This window comes from Nelumbo lutea, chromosome 2, assembly GCF_056320005.1.
Source record: "Nelumbo lutea isolate HS-2025 chromosome 2, American lotus-T2T, whole genome shotgun sequence".
NCBI classification, from domain to species: Eukaryota; Viridiplantae; Streptophyta; class Magnoliopsida; order Proteales; family Nelumbonaceae; genus Nelumbo; species Nelumbo lutea.
The window spans coordinates 100,495,826-100,512,636 of NC_142685.1; the positions used below are offsets into that span (position 1 = coordinate 100,495,826).

At 36.8% G+C, this 16,811-nt stretch overlaps 1 pseudogene across 1 annotated transcript; it reads right to left on the reverse strand.

Moving 5' to 3' along the window:
• Nucleotides 1–729: 729 nt before the first annotated feature.
• On the reverse strand, nt 730–6,034 carry LOC148872321 (disease resistance RPP8-like protein 3; annotated as a pseudogene). The gene is made up of 3 exons (XR_016107282.1): nt 3,757–6,034; nt 2,154–3,663; nt 730–1,154 (listed from the first exon to the last, which is right to left on the reverse strand). The product of XR_016107282.1 is annotated as a disease resistance RPP8-like protein 3 (transcript).
• Nucleotides 6,035–16,811: the final 10,777 nt, after the last annotated feature.

A 16,811-nucleotide genomic window follows, 5' to 3' on the forward strand; every position in this document is an offset into this window, starting at 1 on the left:
GTACCTCATCCCATTGAGGTCCACTAATATGTTTCCTTGATTAGGGTTGTCAATTGGACTGGACTTGGTCCAATTCGATTCAGTCCAATGTGAGTCCATTATAAATGGACCAGGTCTAATCCAATCCAATGAATGTTTTGGACCAATTTGGACCGGTCCAGTTCAATGTCTGGATCGTCCAATCTATTCAAATTCATTTTGATTTAGATTGGTTTCAATCCAAACCCGGTCCATTGACACATATTCTTGTCTTATATCAATGGATCACATATTGGCTTAATCCAATCCAATCCAATATAAATTTATTATGGATGGACCAGGTCCAATCCAATCTATAAATATTTTGGACCAAATTGGTCCAATCCAATGTCTTGTTGGTCCGTCCAATTCGTACAAATTGATTTTGGACTGGATGGGGTCCAATCCAACCGGTCCATTAACACCCTTATCCCCAATTCAGTTTTTTCATGTGGCTCCAGGTTCAGTTCCAACTACAAAGAAATATGAATTTTAAATCCCAAGAAAATAGTCTAATTCAAAATCATTAGTTCAACAAAAACTTCGAAGTCCTCTGTCTCTCCCCCTTAACTTGATACGAGGAATGAGGACACCACATCTGAGCCTAAAAACTGAACTCTACAGAGAGAGAAGAGAGGGAAATGAAAAGAAAAGAATGGTGATAGAAAACCATGAAAAAGTCCTACACATAGGAATAAATAAACCAAAAGATAAGTGCTCAAGCAGAAATCTAATTTCCAAAACCAAAAGATAAGTCCTAAGACAACTCCAATGCTAACTAAATGGTCATTGCCTTATTTACATGAGAAATAAAAGAACATGGGTAAATGCACTTACCCGGATAAGTGTTTCCCAGGAAAAACTTATCCAGGTAACTGCATTTACCTGGGCAAATAATTTACCAAAAAACGAACAAGAACTAAATATTCTATGCTGCTTCAACTTGTCTTGGGTGATAGTTAACCAAAGCCCAACCTGGATAAAAGCCATGAAAATGGCTTATCACAAACTTCAAAGCTAAACAGTTCTCCAATCTGTTCAGTGTTCACATTACTATCCGTACCTTCACCTTCTTACTTCTACAGTTTAAAATTCTTCTATCATGATTTAATTCTACAGGTATATGCATCCAGAACCTGAAAAGATGAGGATATGTTTGAATATTGAGATTTGAGCATATACTAGATAAATGAAACAGATAACTAATGATACTTATATAGACATGAAACAGAGGTCCACTGGAGAGAGAACCAAGAAGGAAAAAGCACACATTTGAGATTTCTTTCTTAAGCCTCAACTTTGCAGGGAAATGGAAAATCAATGAAAGACTGAATCCTGCAATAATTCTGTGTGAAATGAGAAGGTGATAACAACAAATTTTGAGGCATTTAAATCTGTGGAGTTATGATGCATACTCGTGTTTACATAATTAAAATGACGAGTTGACATTTGCCAAGTAGGTGTGAAATGTTGGCATCATAGTTGCATAAATCCTACGATATGAGACTTGGAACAAGCAAAACTGCAAGAAGAAAAATGGATCGGTTGATTCCTTTCTACAGAAAATCAAAGATGGTAAACAAAGTTTGGTATCCCTATGACCTTGCCAAGCAGAAAAGCTTCTTGTACAAGAGAAGCTATTTGTGTGATTGATAATAGTTTAAGAAACCTATCCTCCATCCATGCAGGGGTGTCAATGGACCGGTTTTGATTGGACCCCGCCCAAAATCCATTCGCATGGATTGGACGGACGACTGAAACATTCAATTAGAACAGTCCAAACTTAATGGTGTAAAGTATTTATTGGATTGGATAGAAGATAAGAATACAGATTTCGATGAAACAGGTTTGGATTGGAACAAATTTAAATTAAAACTAATTTGAACAGATTGGACTGTCCAGACATTGAATTGGACTAGTCTAAAATGATCTCAAATACTCATCGGATTGGGTTCGATCGGACCCATTTGTAATGGGCTCATATTGGACTCGATCGAATTGGACCAAATCCAGTTCAGTTGACACCCGTATGTCCATGTAAATAGATAACACCATTAGTAACAATGTCATGCAAATATATTCAACCAGATGGTAGCAAGCACTAAGTAGATAAAGGTAAATGATACACAAAGTACCTGATGAAGGGCAATATAAGCATTTTTGTTTGCAAAGCATCTCTCCTCTTCGTAATTTCTTCAGATCACCTTTCCGTCAATCTTTATGCAAGGAATATGTGCAATTTTGGACCAAGCCTTCCTATTACCCTTGAAGCACTGTCTTTTGAGCAAGGGACAATCCCGTATTTCAAGATGAGAAAGCTGGTTAAGCAGCTCCACCTCTGACAAGGATGCGACATTGGGACAATCTATGATTACCAATTTTTCAAGGAATGTATGGTTTGGAAGCCAACTGGGAAGGGATATCAGCTTGTAGCAACGCTCAAGACAGAGATGAAAGGGTAGTGGGTAGCTGCAACGATTCAAAGGAGGTGGAAGGATCAGTAAATCCTGCAATGGTTAGGTTCCTAAGACATGTGAGTCTGTGCAGTCCCAAATTGACTAGGAGGCCAATCCTCTTGCAGTCCTCGATGGACAGCATTGTTAAGTTGCTCGGAAAACCGTCCTGGGGAAAGGATGCAAGCTTAGGACAGTCCCAGATTTCCAATTCTTGAAGACATGTCAACTCGTGAAAATGGTTGGGCAGAGATGCAAGCTTTTTGCAAAACCTGATGGAAAGGGATCGTAGATTGTTGGGCAATCCCTCAGGAAACGAAACCAGTTCAGGACAATCCCAGATTCGCAGCTCTTGAATTGACGGAAGATTGTGCATGTAATTAGGCAGACACTTGAGATTCTTACATTCGGAGATCCAAACTGAGCGCAGAGCGATGGCAGCTGGCGGTGCTCCTTCTGGGAAGGATTTGAGACATGGACAACATTCGATTTCTAACTGCTCGAGAGAAGCTAGGTTTTGTAAATCCCCAGGTAGGGATTTCAGCTCCGTACATTCTTTGACCTTAATGGCTTTAAGTGAAGATTCTGAACCACATCTTGGGATAAATTCAAGATGATAACACCCCACAGTGATCAAATACTTAAGCGATCGGTGGTTGTACAGCAGTCCCTTAGGTAGGATAGTAATAGATATGCAATACATGATCTCAAGGCGTTCAAGTTTAACCGGTAATCCTGTTTCCGGAAAGGACATGAAATTAGCACAACCTTCGATCTTCAAATCGTGAAGAGATACGAGATTGCATAAATCATCAGGCAAGAACCAGATCTTGTGGCAGTTGATGATAGACAGACTTCTTAAGCCAGTGAGCAAACCCAGCTGGTGCAAGTATTCAAGGTTACAACAATCTGATAGACGCAAAAATTGAAGTCCAGATGGTAAGCCATTCATTGGAAAGGATACCAGTGAAGGGCAACCGTTAACTTCTAAACGGCTAAGAGAAGAAAGATACTCGAAGCCCAAATCTTCACTCAGAGCCATGAGCCTGTCACAATCAGAAATCTCCAAATCTTGAAGCAGCACTAAGCCTTTCAGAAGTCCCTTGGGTAAATGCTGCAGCCTTGAAAAACGAGAGATTGTTGGCATCGTCACATGGTCTTTCCAAGGCCAATTCTCGGAGCAATGGAAGCAATGAAAGTGTAATCAATCTCTTACATCCATGCAATATAAGATTTGTCAATGCATCCAAGAAGCCCGGTAGCTCTGTCAACTCTGTACAATTACAAATAACTCAGAAACCCCAACAAAATCATATATAAAGCCCAAATTCCTGCTTCTGTACAAAGCAATACTGGACGAAGTTCTGAGACTCGTTAATCTACATATTCCTGGAACAATTAATCCACGTAAAAATTGGCATTCATTTCTTTTAAGATGCCGGAGGTTAATCAAGCACCCTGTATTATTTGGCAACCATTCGAGTTTTCGGCAACCATCAAGTAACAGTGTCTGTAAATTGTGGAGTGAACATATTGATTCCGGTAATTCTCTAATTGGAGTGTAAGAGAGATCAAGAAGCCTCAGATGGATCAAATTGCTTATGGAATCCGGCAACTCAGTAATGTAATAATAACTCAAACATAACACACGCAAGCATCTTAGTTAGGTAAACAGATCATGGATGACCTGTTTAGGAAGGTACGTGTGCTCATACTCATACTGAAAATACAGTTGTTTTAAGGGTAAGAATGTGCGCAGATCCCTAACTTCATCAAAGATGTTAAATTTCTTTAGCCCTTCATACTGTCCACGATAGTATGAGCAATACCGAGCCTTTCTAGAAATATTTCCAGCATTGGATCCATCCTTCAACCATAGGTAGGTTTCCCCTGCGATAAATCTTGCTAAGTCATTCATGAGGTCATGCATCACATATGTGGATTTATTGAGTCTTGATTGTTGAAAGAATGCTGCCTGAAGTAGATGGATAAAATAGTCATCACCAATGTCTTCCAATTCTTTCCCCTGTTCTGGTTGCAGCAGACCTTCAGCCATCCAAAGAAAGACTAAGTTCTCCCTATCAAATTCATAACCTTTAGGGAATATGGAACAATATGAAAAGCACCGCTTCAAATGTCCAGGGAGATGATAGTAGCTTAATCTCAGGGCAGGAATAATTGGATCATTCGGTAAATTCCATATTTCACTGTTCAAGATTTTATTCCACTTATCTTCCTCTGTTTCTCCAAACAAAAGACTTCCAAGTGCTTTTGCTGCTAAAGTCAAACCTTCACATTTCTTGACAATTTCCTTGCCAATCAATTCCAAGTTTGAAGAAGCCAAGGTTTCATCTCTAAATGCATGGCGTTTAAACAGTGACCAGCAATGATCATCTGATAAGATTTTAAGTGTATAAGCATGAGCAGAGCGTGTAGCTTTTGAAGAAACAATTTCATTTCGTGTGGTCACTAGAACTTTACTTCATTTTGCTCCAGATGGAATTTTTAGAGAATCCCAGGCAATATAGTTGTCAACCCAAACATCATCCAGAACGAGCAAAAATTTCTTTCCACTTAATAACTCGTAGTGTTTAGCTTGAAGTGGAGCTAACTCATCAAGATTACAACCATCTCCGGTGGCAGATTGGATAATTGCTTTTGTTAGCTTCACCACGTCAAACTCCTCCGAGACATAAACCCACACTCTAAGATCAAAATGATTTGCTACATCTGCATCATTGTATACGAGTTGAGCAAGGGTAGTCTTGCCAACTCCACCCATACCAATTATGGAAATAACAGGGAGCTCATTGTGGGTTCGTTCAACTGATAGCAACAAATGAACTATCTCATCCTTATCTTTCTCTCTGCCGTAGACCATAGATTCATTTATTATGAAACCTGTTGGTCGATCTTGTCTTATTACAACTCCTCCAACTACTCCCTCCTGTAAATGGAGAAGATCCCTTTCTCTAGCGATTTGCTCTAGCTTTTTATTGATTTTATCTATCTTTGATCCAATCTCAAATTTAAACGAAACAACATGCGGACTTAAATGATAAAAAGGTGAGTTTTTCTTCCATACCTTTATTCCTGCTATTTTGGGCTGAATTTTCCTTTTCAAGCCTTTTATCCGTATCTTTGCTTTGGGCTGAGACTTCTCTTCCCAGACATTTATCCATTTCTTGTGTTCTGCTTCTACCTTCTGACGCAGAGCTTCAGTTGCGACCTGGTCCAGTACGTCCTCGATATCATAGGCTAAATATTTGAGATCATCTAGCCACTTCTCCACCTTCTTCTCGCCTTTCAATTGCTTGTTCTCTGCATCATCGAGCACTTTCTGAATTCCAGATACTATACTCTCCAATTTCTCCAGTTTCTTGTTGATCCTCCAACGAAGTGCGATCTCCTTGACCTCCTTAGAGCCCAACTGCCTGACTATGAATGCCATGACCGCCCCAAGAAAAACTTCTCCAATAGCCATATTGATATCTGCTCTTTCTGCTTTGTGAAGATTGAAGAAAGCAAATGATGAAACCAGAACAGATCGAGGCTTACTTATGGCGAGCCAATATGATTAGCCCAATAGTTATCGCATCGTCACAAAGTCCAAAAGATAAATATGTCCATCAAGGTATGCCACGTCATCTTTATTTATGGGACCCGCATGACGTGGTGTTTCGTGATTGGCTCAGTATTACGAGCTGTAGAGCATTAATCAACCTGTTGACTGCCCTCCCCATATATCTACTTAATTCCACGGGTTCAACCATACAGTATATACACGAAAAACTTATAATCACAATATTTATTTATATAAAAGGGTAATTTACTGAAACATCTCTAATCATTTAAATAATTTAATCAAAAGAAAATAAAAATGAAAATTAAAATATCATTTTTGTCCGTAATTATTTAATTATATTTGATTCATACCCTTAACATTTTCAACTTAGTTTAGGAGTTTGTCTCAGTTTGGCTCAAATTCAACTTCAATTGGATCGGATACATTTATATCATGGTCCCTTCCACATAATAGATTTATTATATTCTTGCAACTTGCATTGGAAGAGAGGGAAAAAAAAAAAAAAAAAAAAAAAGCCCTTCCACCATCCACCCTCTTAGTCTCAAGCTCTCATTACAACACCTTATTCAGTTGAAGACAACAAAATAAGTGTCAACGCTTGACGTCACTCATTGATCAAGTTGCTCTAATGATTCACGAGATTCAAGCTTCAAATTATTATTATTATTATTATTATTATTATTATTATTATTATTATTATTATTATTATTATCATTATTATTATTATTATTATTATTATCATTAACAGGAACCCATGCGATGCACGGAAAAATCTGAAAGATTTAATAATTTTATTTTTTATTTAATGTTGATTTATAAAAAACAATTATTGTTAATTGAATACGAACAAACATTTTCATTCTTTTTATTATTTTTAAATGAAAGCTTGATTAACTTTAAATAAATAAAAATAATTATAAAAGTTAATATTTTTATTAATTCCACTAATAAAATGGGGTGGGTTCAGGATAGCGCACTCCATCCCTTTCCCTGCCCCATAGTCAAATATACTTCATCTCATCCCTGTCCCATCCCCAGTGTCACGTAGGTTCAGGGCAACGTAATCATTCCTTAATGTCGAACGGGTTCAAGGGCAAAGCACCTCACTCCACATCAAGCATGAGAATCCTCGATTTTTCTTGCCCCGTCCCCAGTACTGGGTGGATTCAAGTATAGGTGTAAATTAGGTTGTGCTGGGTTAGTACTACACAACCCACATGTAGCCCACACAAAAGTGCAAGTCATGCCGTGTTGACCCACAAGGCGTTCCGGGCTGTGCCTCCCTCCTCTAAGATAATTTGGGAGGTCGATTTGGCACAACCCACACAGACCCGTGCAGTGCTGTGAGTCGGGCTGATCCAAAAGTCGAGCCATGCCACACACCAAACTAAACTAAACGCAAAACCATTATGGGTCAAACAGTCCGACTGATTGGTCGTGAAGAGATATGAGTTTATACAGACACTCAGTCAAGAACCGGATCTCATTGCAGTTGATGATAGACAGACTTCGTAAGCCAGTGAGCAAACCCAGCTGGTGCAAGTGTTCCAGCTGGGTTAAGAATACCAGCTCAGGGCATTGCTTAACTTTTAAACGGCTAAGAGAAGAAAGATGCGGGAAGCCCAAGTCGTCACTCAGAGCATTGAGCAAGTCACAATCAGAAATCTCCAAATCTTGAAGCCGCACTAAGCCTTGCAGAAGTCCCTTGGGTAAATGCTGCAGCCTTGAAAAACGAGAGATACGTAATGAATAGAGTGAGTTGATGCATGCTAGCAACGCTTGTCAGTAGATTGTTGGCATCGTCATATGGTCCTTCCAAGTCCAATTCTCGGAGCAATGGAAGCATTGGAAGTGTAATCAATCTATTACATCCATGCAATATAAGATTTGTCAACGCATCGATTCAAGAAGCCCGGTAGCTCTGTCAACTCTGGACAATTAGAAAGGACGAGTTTTCCTGCAGGCCATGTTGTTCATCAAATGCAATGCTCTAGATGATGATGATGATGGTTGAGCCATTTTCTTGTCTCTTTGCCCAACATCAAGCAAATGGGCATCAGATGGAATAACTTCTCCAAGAGAAGTCAATTGGCCACAGTCCTTAATCTCTAATCTAACCAAGTTGGGGAAGCAAGGCAAGTTACCAGTTAGACGGTGGCATCTTTCTAATGTAAGCTTGCTGAGATGAGAAAATGTCCCTGTTCACTGTGGAAAGCTATTGCCTTGATAGCGTTTGATCGTGAGCTCCTGTAGGTTCGTATGAGGCTGTAACAACTTGAGTAAAGAGTAGTCAATATTCTCATTGTAGATGGCTCTATTATTCTCTCCCATATAATTCCAAACCAATTCTAGCCCACGAAGGTGCTGCTTATCCTTCATCAATAACTGTTGCATATCCTCCTTTAGGAACCGTTTCCCGTCCAAAGACTCCCTTCGTGAAAATGCAAATATGTCCTCGAATCAAAGACAAATGCCACAACTCAGAAACCCTAATTGATGTGGGAGCATGTGGTCGTGCCCTACGACTAGTCGGCACATGTCTTGTGGCAGTGCCTAGAGCAGACCCAATCAGGATGCGAGTAGAACAGGGCTCGATGGGTACCCCGGAGCCAATGGTATGCGTTCACTTGGCGGCATCAGATGATCATGCCCCCTCGTATGGACTACATCCGCAATGTCCGAGGTGAGCTACCTCCTATCGACCTCAAGTATAAATAGAGGGCAACCCCTCCCAGGCAAAGGATCTGAAACTTAAGACACTCGAGCATCCTTTGGGATCTCTCTTGTGACCTCGTCTAAGCCCCCGTACCTCAGACTTCGATCACCTTGTACCAACATACTAACTTGACCGTCAGAATCTCCGCCTCAGGTGCCACCCTGAGGCCTCTGACGTGTTCTCTCCCTTGACAGGATCGATCTACTCGCCCTCAGCCTTTGGTACCTCGTGCCTCATACCTTGGACCTCGAACCTCGGACACTGGGCTTCAGATCCCTCAGCCTCACATCGGCCAGGAAGCGAATTGATAGTGTTGACCTCGGTCAATCCCAGCATCAACAATTGACGTCGTCTAGGGGAACATCGCTAAGCCTCCCCTCTATCAAACCTCAAACTAAGAAAACCAACTCCTAAGCCTCAACCAACATGGTGAGGAATGCTAGGAACACACAAAACCTGGTTACGATGGAACAACTCCAAGCGGTCTTCAACCGACTAGACTAGATTGCTTGGCGAGTGGACGAGGTGTGCCCCAAGGGCGAGCGCGAGTTCGTAGACCCACTAGCCCTCGGCCCCGCCGACACCCACCAGGTCAATCCCTTGGAATCTGGCAGCAGCCAACGTGCAAGTCAACCACCCAGAACCTCAAGAACCCCCATCCAAAGGGGGGCAGAATCAACACAATCTCGTGACGATGAGCGAGACTCCGATCAGCATCACTACCACTGAGGAGCGAACCCCCGGGATGAAGGTGGGTTATCAGGATGCTACAGCCCCCTCTTGACCAACGCGTGCACCTCTCCTTCATGGGTCTCAGACCTCTACGACCTACTGAATAATCAATGGGCCAAAAGGAATGAACGCAGCCCCACATGCCCGACCCTCGCTAAGTTTGCGAGGACTAGAACGGGGCACAGGCCCCCCTCTACCCACAGATCGCAGACTTGCAAGCCCAACTTAGAGCCGTCAAATATGAGCTCCACCAAGTCAAACAAATCTGAGCTGAAACCTCGGCCAGCCAAAGCCACCCTTTTGAAAGAATGGATGCGTTCACCTCGAGCATCATCTCTGAGCCTCTCCCCCTACACTTCAAAGCACTAGTGTTGGAAATGTATGATGGGACAACCAACCCGGATGATCACCTAGAAAGTTTCAAGGCGCTCATGATTGGATACTCTGATGCCCTAACGTGCCAAACTTTCCTGGCCACCTTCAAGGGAGCAGCTCGGCGATGGTTTTCTGGCCTCCCACCTCGTTCCATCAGCTCATGGGAGCAGTTCGCCAACCTATTCCTTGCCCACATCATCAGGCGGTGTTAGAAGAGCATTGTCTCCACGATGTTAGTCAGGCAGAAGAGCGGCCAGAGCCTACGATCCTACATTGACCGCTTTAAAAAATAAGAACTCGAGGTATGGAACCTCAACCATACGGTCTCCATGCACGCTGCCATCAATGGCCTCCTCCCCGGTTTAGCCCTCAAATGCTCAGTTGCCAAGACCCCGCCGAAGTCCAAGGTGGAATTTCTGAAGAAGGCATAGAAGTATATCGTGGCTGAGCAAGCCTCGGCCAGCGATTGCTAGGAGGGAGAAGCTGACTACCATCATGGAGGCCTGGAGAAGAAGAGAAAAAATGGGGACCACCGAGGTTCAACATGAAGCTCAACCCTAGCAAGTGTGCCTTTGGCATCACATCAAGCAAATTCTTGGGTTTTGTCGTCACCTAGCGGAGCGTAGAAGCTAACCCAGAAAAAATCAAAGCCATTTTGGACATAGCGCCCCCTCGGTTGGTCATGGAGACTCAGAGGCTAACCGGCTGAATGGCTGCCCTCAGCTGCTTCATGTCGAAGTCGACGAAACAGGTTTCTAAAGATTTCTTAAGCTGCATTTGGCATTTCTTATTTTAAGTTAAAATAAGGAATGCCAAATGCAACCTTAATGAGAAGTCATAAGATCTGTGGTTCAATTTTCAGAAATTTGTTCAAACAATTTTAAATCTTCTATCACTTCTAGCCTAGAAAGGAGAGCAGTTAATCAATTGAAATTTTCATAGAGGAGGACTTCTGGTCTATACAAGATATACATCCCTATTTGTTGGTAGATTATACTGTCAAAATTAGATAGTTGAAAACGAGATTTCAATCTAAAAAACTAATGCATAATAGAAATACAACAGTTTACACTCATTTCTGAAAGCTTTGATCCATCAAATCAAAGATGTGATGAGAGATCAACAAATTGTCAGTTTTGAAAATTAAATGGAGTAGAGGTTATGTTTTTTAATCAAAAGAGTAGAGGGCATGTTTTGAAAATTAAATGGACAGTTAAGCATTCTTTTCTCCCTCACTTTTTTTCTAACGAGGACCCGTGTGATGCATGGGCTTTGTTAAGTGAAAGCTAAATAATAGAAATATATAAAAGTATATAATTGATATATATTTTAGCTTTTTAATAATCAATTCAATAAAACTCCACCCGAGTTGGTCGGTTTTCTAGTATTTTCGATCGGCTTTGGTTCAATAACTTTTCAACCCGACCAAATTAGGTCAATTCTAGTTTGTCCATTTGTAGACCGACCTGATTATAGATATATATTAATATTTTATATTTTAAATATGATTTTTTTTAGTATGGAAAGTGGGAAAATTCCCATATTTCTTAGTCTAAAATATTTTATATCATAAATTTCATTCTTTTTAAATTTATTTTTAATAATACCACTATAATTTATTAAATTTAAATTCAACTTTTAAGCTTAAATGTTTTGAACAAACAAACCAAACTGAAAATAGACCTAAACCGATACAATTCGAGTTGACGAATTCTCACTAATGGCTAGTCAGCTTTGGGTGAAAATCTCCTACATGACCAAGTTGATTTGGTAGTGAAAATAGCTTACAACCGAACTAAACCAATCCTTGAACACTCATAATTTTAGTTAAATTAATAATTTAACATCCAATAATTATTGAAAATTTATAGCAAAAATACACAATTATTGAAAATAAATTTACAATGAAAATACAATAATTACAAAAATGCAATAAATACTAAAAATATATTAAATTAGTAAAAAATAGTGTAATTTCAAATGATAGTTTAATCTCTAATGAATATTAGTCAATAAACTATAAAAAGAACATAATTACTAAAAATAAATTTATAACAAAAATACAAAAAAATTAAATTTCAAAAGTTAATAGTTGTTTAATCTCCTATAATTGTTGACAATTTTTTGTTAAATAACAAAACAAAAATAGATTTATAAATAATTATTGAATATATATTGATAAAAAATTACAATAAATAATTACTGAAAATACAATAAATATTCATTTTAGTATATATAAATATATAATGAATATACACTATTATTGTAAAATTATTACTAATAAATATTTATTTTTTGAAATTTATTTTCTATAATTGTTAATTCGTATAAGTGAAATTAATTATTTACAATATTATTTATTTATTTAAATAATATTGTTATTTAAATTTTTAAAATATTATTTATACATTGAATTTAATAACCTGTAAAATTATAATTAGTACTATTAGTACATAATTTGTTACTAATTTTGTAAAATATTAAATTATTATTAATATGAATATTATGAAATGTACTATAATTATTTTTCTACTTTTAATAAATTTTTTAAACTCATTACATGATTTAGTTATTTTAACTATTTAAAATTTAGCCATGCTAAATATTTCGTAATTTAAATATTTAAATAATATGTAAAATAATTAAAATTTTTCATTATTTGAATTTTATTTATTTTAGAGTTATTACATTATATTAAATATTTTTTTATATAATTATTTAGCTATTGTAGTGTTTTGTTATTTAAGATATTTAGTTATTAAAATATTTAAAATATGTTTTATTTTTTAATGTTAAATTTGTATTTTTTCAATAACACTTAAATTGAATAATTCATAAAATTATAATCTATATTGTTACTACATAATTTCAATGATTAATTTTGTAAAAATATAGAATTATTAATAATATAAATATTATCAAATCTATTATAATTAATTTTTGTGTTTGAATAAATATTTTAAAATTAGTATATAATTTCAATATAATATTTAAATAATTCTGAAATGTTTTGAACTGACACTTTCTTTAGATAGATGTAGACAAAAGGTGGGGGGAGGATATATATGAATTAGAGATAGTTTAGGAGATAATTCCTCTACTAAATTAGAGATTATTTAAGAGATAAATAAGAGTTAGAGATAATTTAGAATATAAATAGGAATTGGAGACAATTTAGGAAAGGTGGGGGAAAGTTGTGCCACTTAGCTAAACATTAGAAAAGAAAATCCCTCTTTCTTTATGGTTGTTAGAAATATTTAAGTCTATGTTATTTCCTTATTGGTTTAATGGGTAATTATATGAAAATAAAAAAAATAAAAAATTAGGAAAAGGGTTTGGAGCAAGGAGAGGCATGATGACGTAGATCGTCTTAGCCCGTAGGCTTCATCCATTCATCAAGTAAAACAAGGTACATCAAGAGGGGTAATCACAATTATATTGAGCTTCAAAATTAGATGGTGGCTCAGTTGATATCTTATCTAGTTAGTTGTAGTAGAGACCTAGGTTGAGGCAATGGGTTACCTCCATTATGTAGCCCTATAAAGCTAGAAAAAAAAAAGTGCTTAGCATGAGATTAATAGCCAATTTAAAAAAAAATCAAAATTGAAATGATGAAAATAACCAAAAACTCACATTAACTTCTTACTACATTTTATTATTGAACTAATTAAGAACAACCCATTAAACAAATCTACATTAAAATAAATTAATAGAAATAAAGGGAAATACCTAAAACTAAGGAAAGGAGTAAAGTAGAGGAAAAAGCCTAATAACCCAAGGAAACAAGCAATGATTTGTTTAGATTAGTACACCCCATGTACTGGTAATCAAATTTGGGTTTTAGTCATTAATTTAGATCCAAGCTAAGGTTCATATTTAGGTTAATCCTTAACCTAACCCAACCCATCTAATTTACACCCTACTTAGATAGATTAAGAGATATTTAAGAAGATAATAAGGATTTAATGGGGAGGGGAGATGTTACAAATATTGACTATTAAGGCAAGAGAGATTTATTAGAGAATAAATATGGATTTTATGAGAAACAATAAAGACCTATGAGATTTTTAATGATTTAATATAAAAATAAATATGCACATGTATGAGAAAGGAGAGGAAGATGAGGTATGTGTGGGTTCTATGGTGAGAAGACCCTCAATAAGGAGAGAATGTCCATCTCTACCAGTTGTTCCTAGTATTGTTTTTCTATATTATCCTTCAAAAAATAATCATGATGAAATTCAAAGTAAAGTCCAACATCCTCAGAAAATTTACTAACTAAGATCAATTTTAGTCAAGGAACAAAAAACAAATCATTCAAATATATAAAACATGTGACTTAGAAGTAATTATAGTATTTCCAATATGAGAGATTGGCAACCTACAACATTTCCAATTTTGACCTGATCACCTCCTTTATAATCGTATTTGTTTTGCGATTTGTCCACATTCAATGTCACGTGACGAGTGGCACCAGAATCTAGGTACCAACTAGGATCTAAGGTAGATGGGCCACCACTATGAAATGTTGTTGGTTCAGCTTCATCACAATGAAAGTGTATCTCAGCAACCTGTCAACACTTAAGAGCACCATGGCCCGGTTTGTTACAGATCTCACAAGCAATTTGATTGTAACCATGGACTTTACTCCACCATTGCTGGTATTTGTTGTAGTTATTCCCTTGGAAATTTAGGGGTGTTCATTATATGGTTCAAACCTCAAAATCGAATCGGACCAAATTGAATTTGCAGTTTAATTCAGTTTATACCTATAAATAGTTTGATTCGGTTTGAGAACTTTTTAAATTTTGGTTTATGGTTTCATTTTGGTTTATTGAATTTTATAAACTGACCAAATCATAAACCAAACTTTTAAATACATATATATAATATGAATATATAATATATTAACATTATATATAATATATCTAAATGGAATGCATTAAATTATAAATATATAACGAACTCTTTATTTTATAATAAAATAATAAATAAAAGCTTTAAGCTTTAAGTTTTAATTTTTAGGGGAACTATTTGGGCTTTCTAATTGGGTTAAGCCCAAAAGAACCATAGAATGATCCAAAGTCCCTAAACCGTATAAGAAATTACACCAAACCATAATAAAATGGTTTAATTTGGTTTGATTTCTATACCAAAACGGTTTGGTTCGGTTTAAAAAATTCTCAAACTGTAATTTACTGGTTTGATCTGAAATCTTCTCCAAACTACACCAAACCAGACCGTGAACACCCCTACTTGGGATCATCCATCAAAGGGTCTACAACCCCTACCTCAACAACGGACACCATTATTTGGGACAAAGTTTTTGGATTGTTGTTGAGAATTTGTTTTCGAAATTAAGCAAGATTTGCTTAAGAGTGGTAATATCAACAATGATTAACTGTATTTTGCTCAAGCCACGCACGCTTCATGGTTGAGCAACAAGACCAAAACATCATTAACATTGAGTTCTTCAACATCTGATCAGTTTGTAATAGCAATCACAACTGATTTCCCAAATCGACCATATATAAAACCAAATCAATTAGGGTTGTCAATGGGTCGGTCTACCCAATGGACCCAAACTGATACAGACGTAGAACCGATTACAATTATATTAATATTTTCTTAACTTTTTTATAATTTTTATCATATTTTATGTGTGAAATGATAAATTTGATAGATAACAAATAAGATAATATTAGTTAAAATGTTTAATTTATTAATAAATAAATAATTTAGTATTTTTCTATCATTTTTATTAAGGTTGTATTATCAAAATTAAATGTTTAACTTATTATTTAAATAAACAAATATAGTTTTCAGTATAATCTGGGCCCGATAGACCCAACTATTAAGATGGATTCGGGTCTGTGATTTTGTCCCAATTAATAATTGGTTCGGAACTGGTTCTACCTAGACCAAAACCATTGACATCCCTGAAATCGCTACTTACAAACAGGTTCAGCTACTACTGAAAGGTTATCAGAAATGTTTGTAGGTCTCTTAACTTAATTAAAAGTACCGAAAAGTACATTACACCACACTGCAGAATTCTAAAATTTCACTGCAACCTTACACAATTTGAAATAACAAACACCCCCACCCTAAAACACCACTACCCGTCCGTGTATTGGCATCAATTCCAAACTGGCATCTACCCGAACTGTACTGTGGAGCTAAAAATTCTTAGGGTGTGTTGAACAGTCATTCTCCCTTAAAGTATTCATAGTCCCTTTCTTAAAACTTTGCATACAGTTGTCTTCTCAATGAAAGAAGGGAAAAATTAGCAAAGGATATTAAGAGATCCGCAAGAGAGACCTCAGAGTGACTACTTGAGATAACACACCTGAGAGTGAAGCAAAAGGCCAACTAAGAACCAATTGGTTGTTGGGCCCATCCGAACCTATTGTTATTTATAAACAAAACATATAAGAAGTTTATGACGCTTCTAGAGTAAGAAATACAGGATTAGTTCGAAAGAAGATAAACCAGAGAAAAGATAAATGAGAGAGAGAGCTGAGGTCTCCAACAGAAGTTAAGCAATGTCCTCAACTCTCGTATCCTTGCCAAGGGATGGTGGACTTCAATTTTTATGTCTCTCAAATTGTAAGAAACTGGAATACTTGCACCAGCTGGGTTTTATTTCTCACTGTCACTGTCACTGGTTTACTAAAAGTCTATCATCTAATACAACGTCATATATCTTCATGATTTGAAGATTGAGTCATGTAATATAATTTTGTACATATTTCAGGGACAGGACTATCATTAAGTTTGAACACGTTGAGGTCAAATATTGCAAGACTATAAACATCCTACCTGAGATACAACTGTACAACCACCCATCTCTTAAATATATATTTGATTATGGGTTAAGTGCACTGCAACCCAATGTCTGAATGGGGCTGGATTCATCTCCTGTACGGCT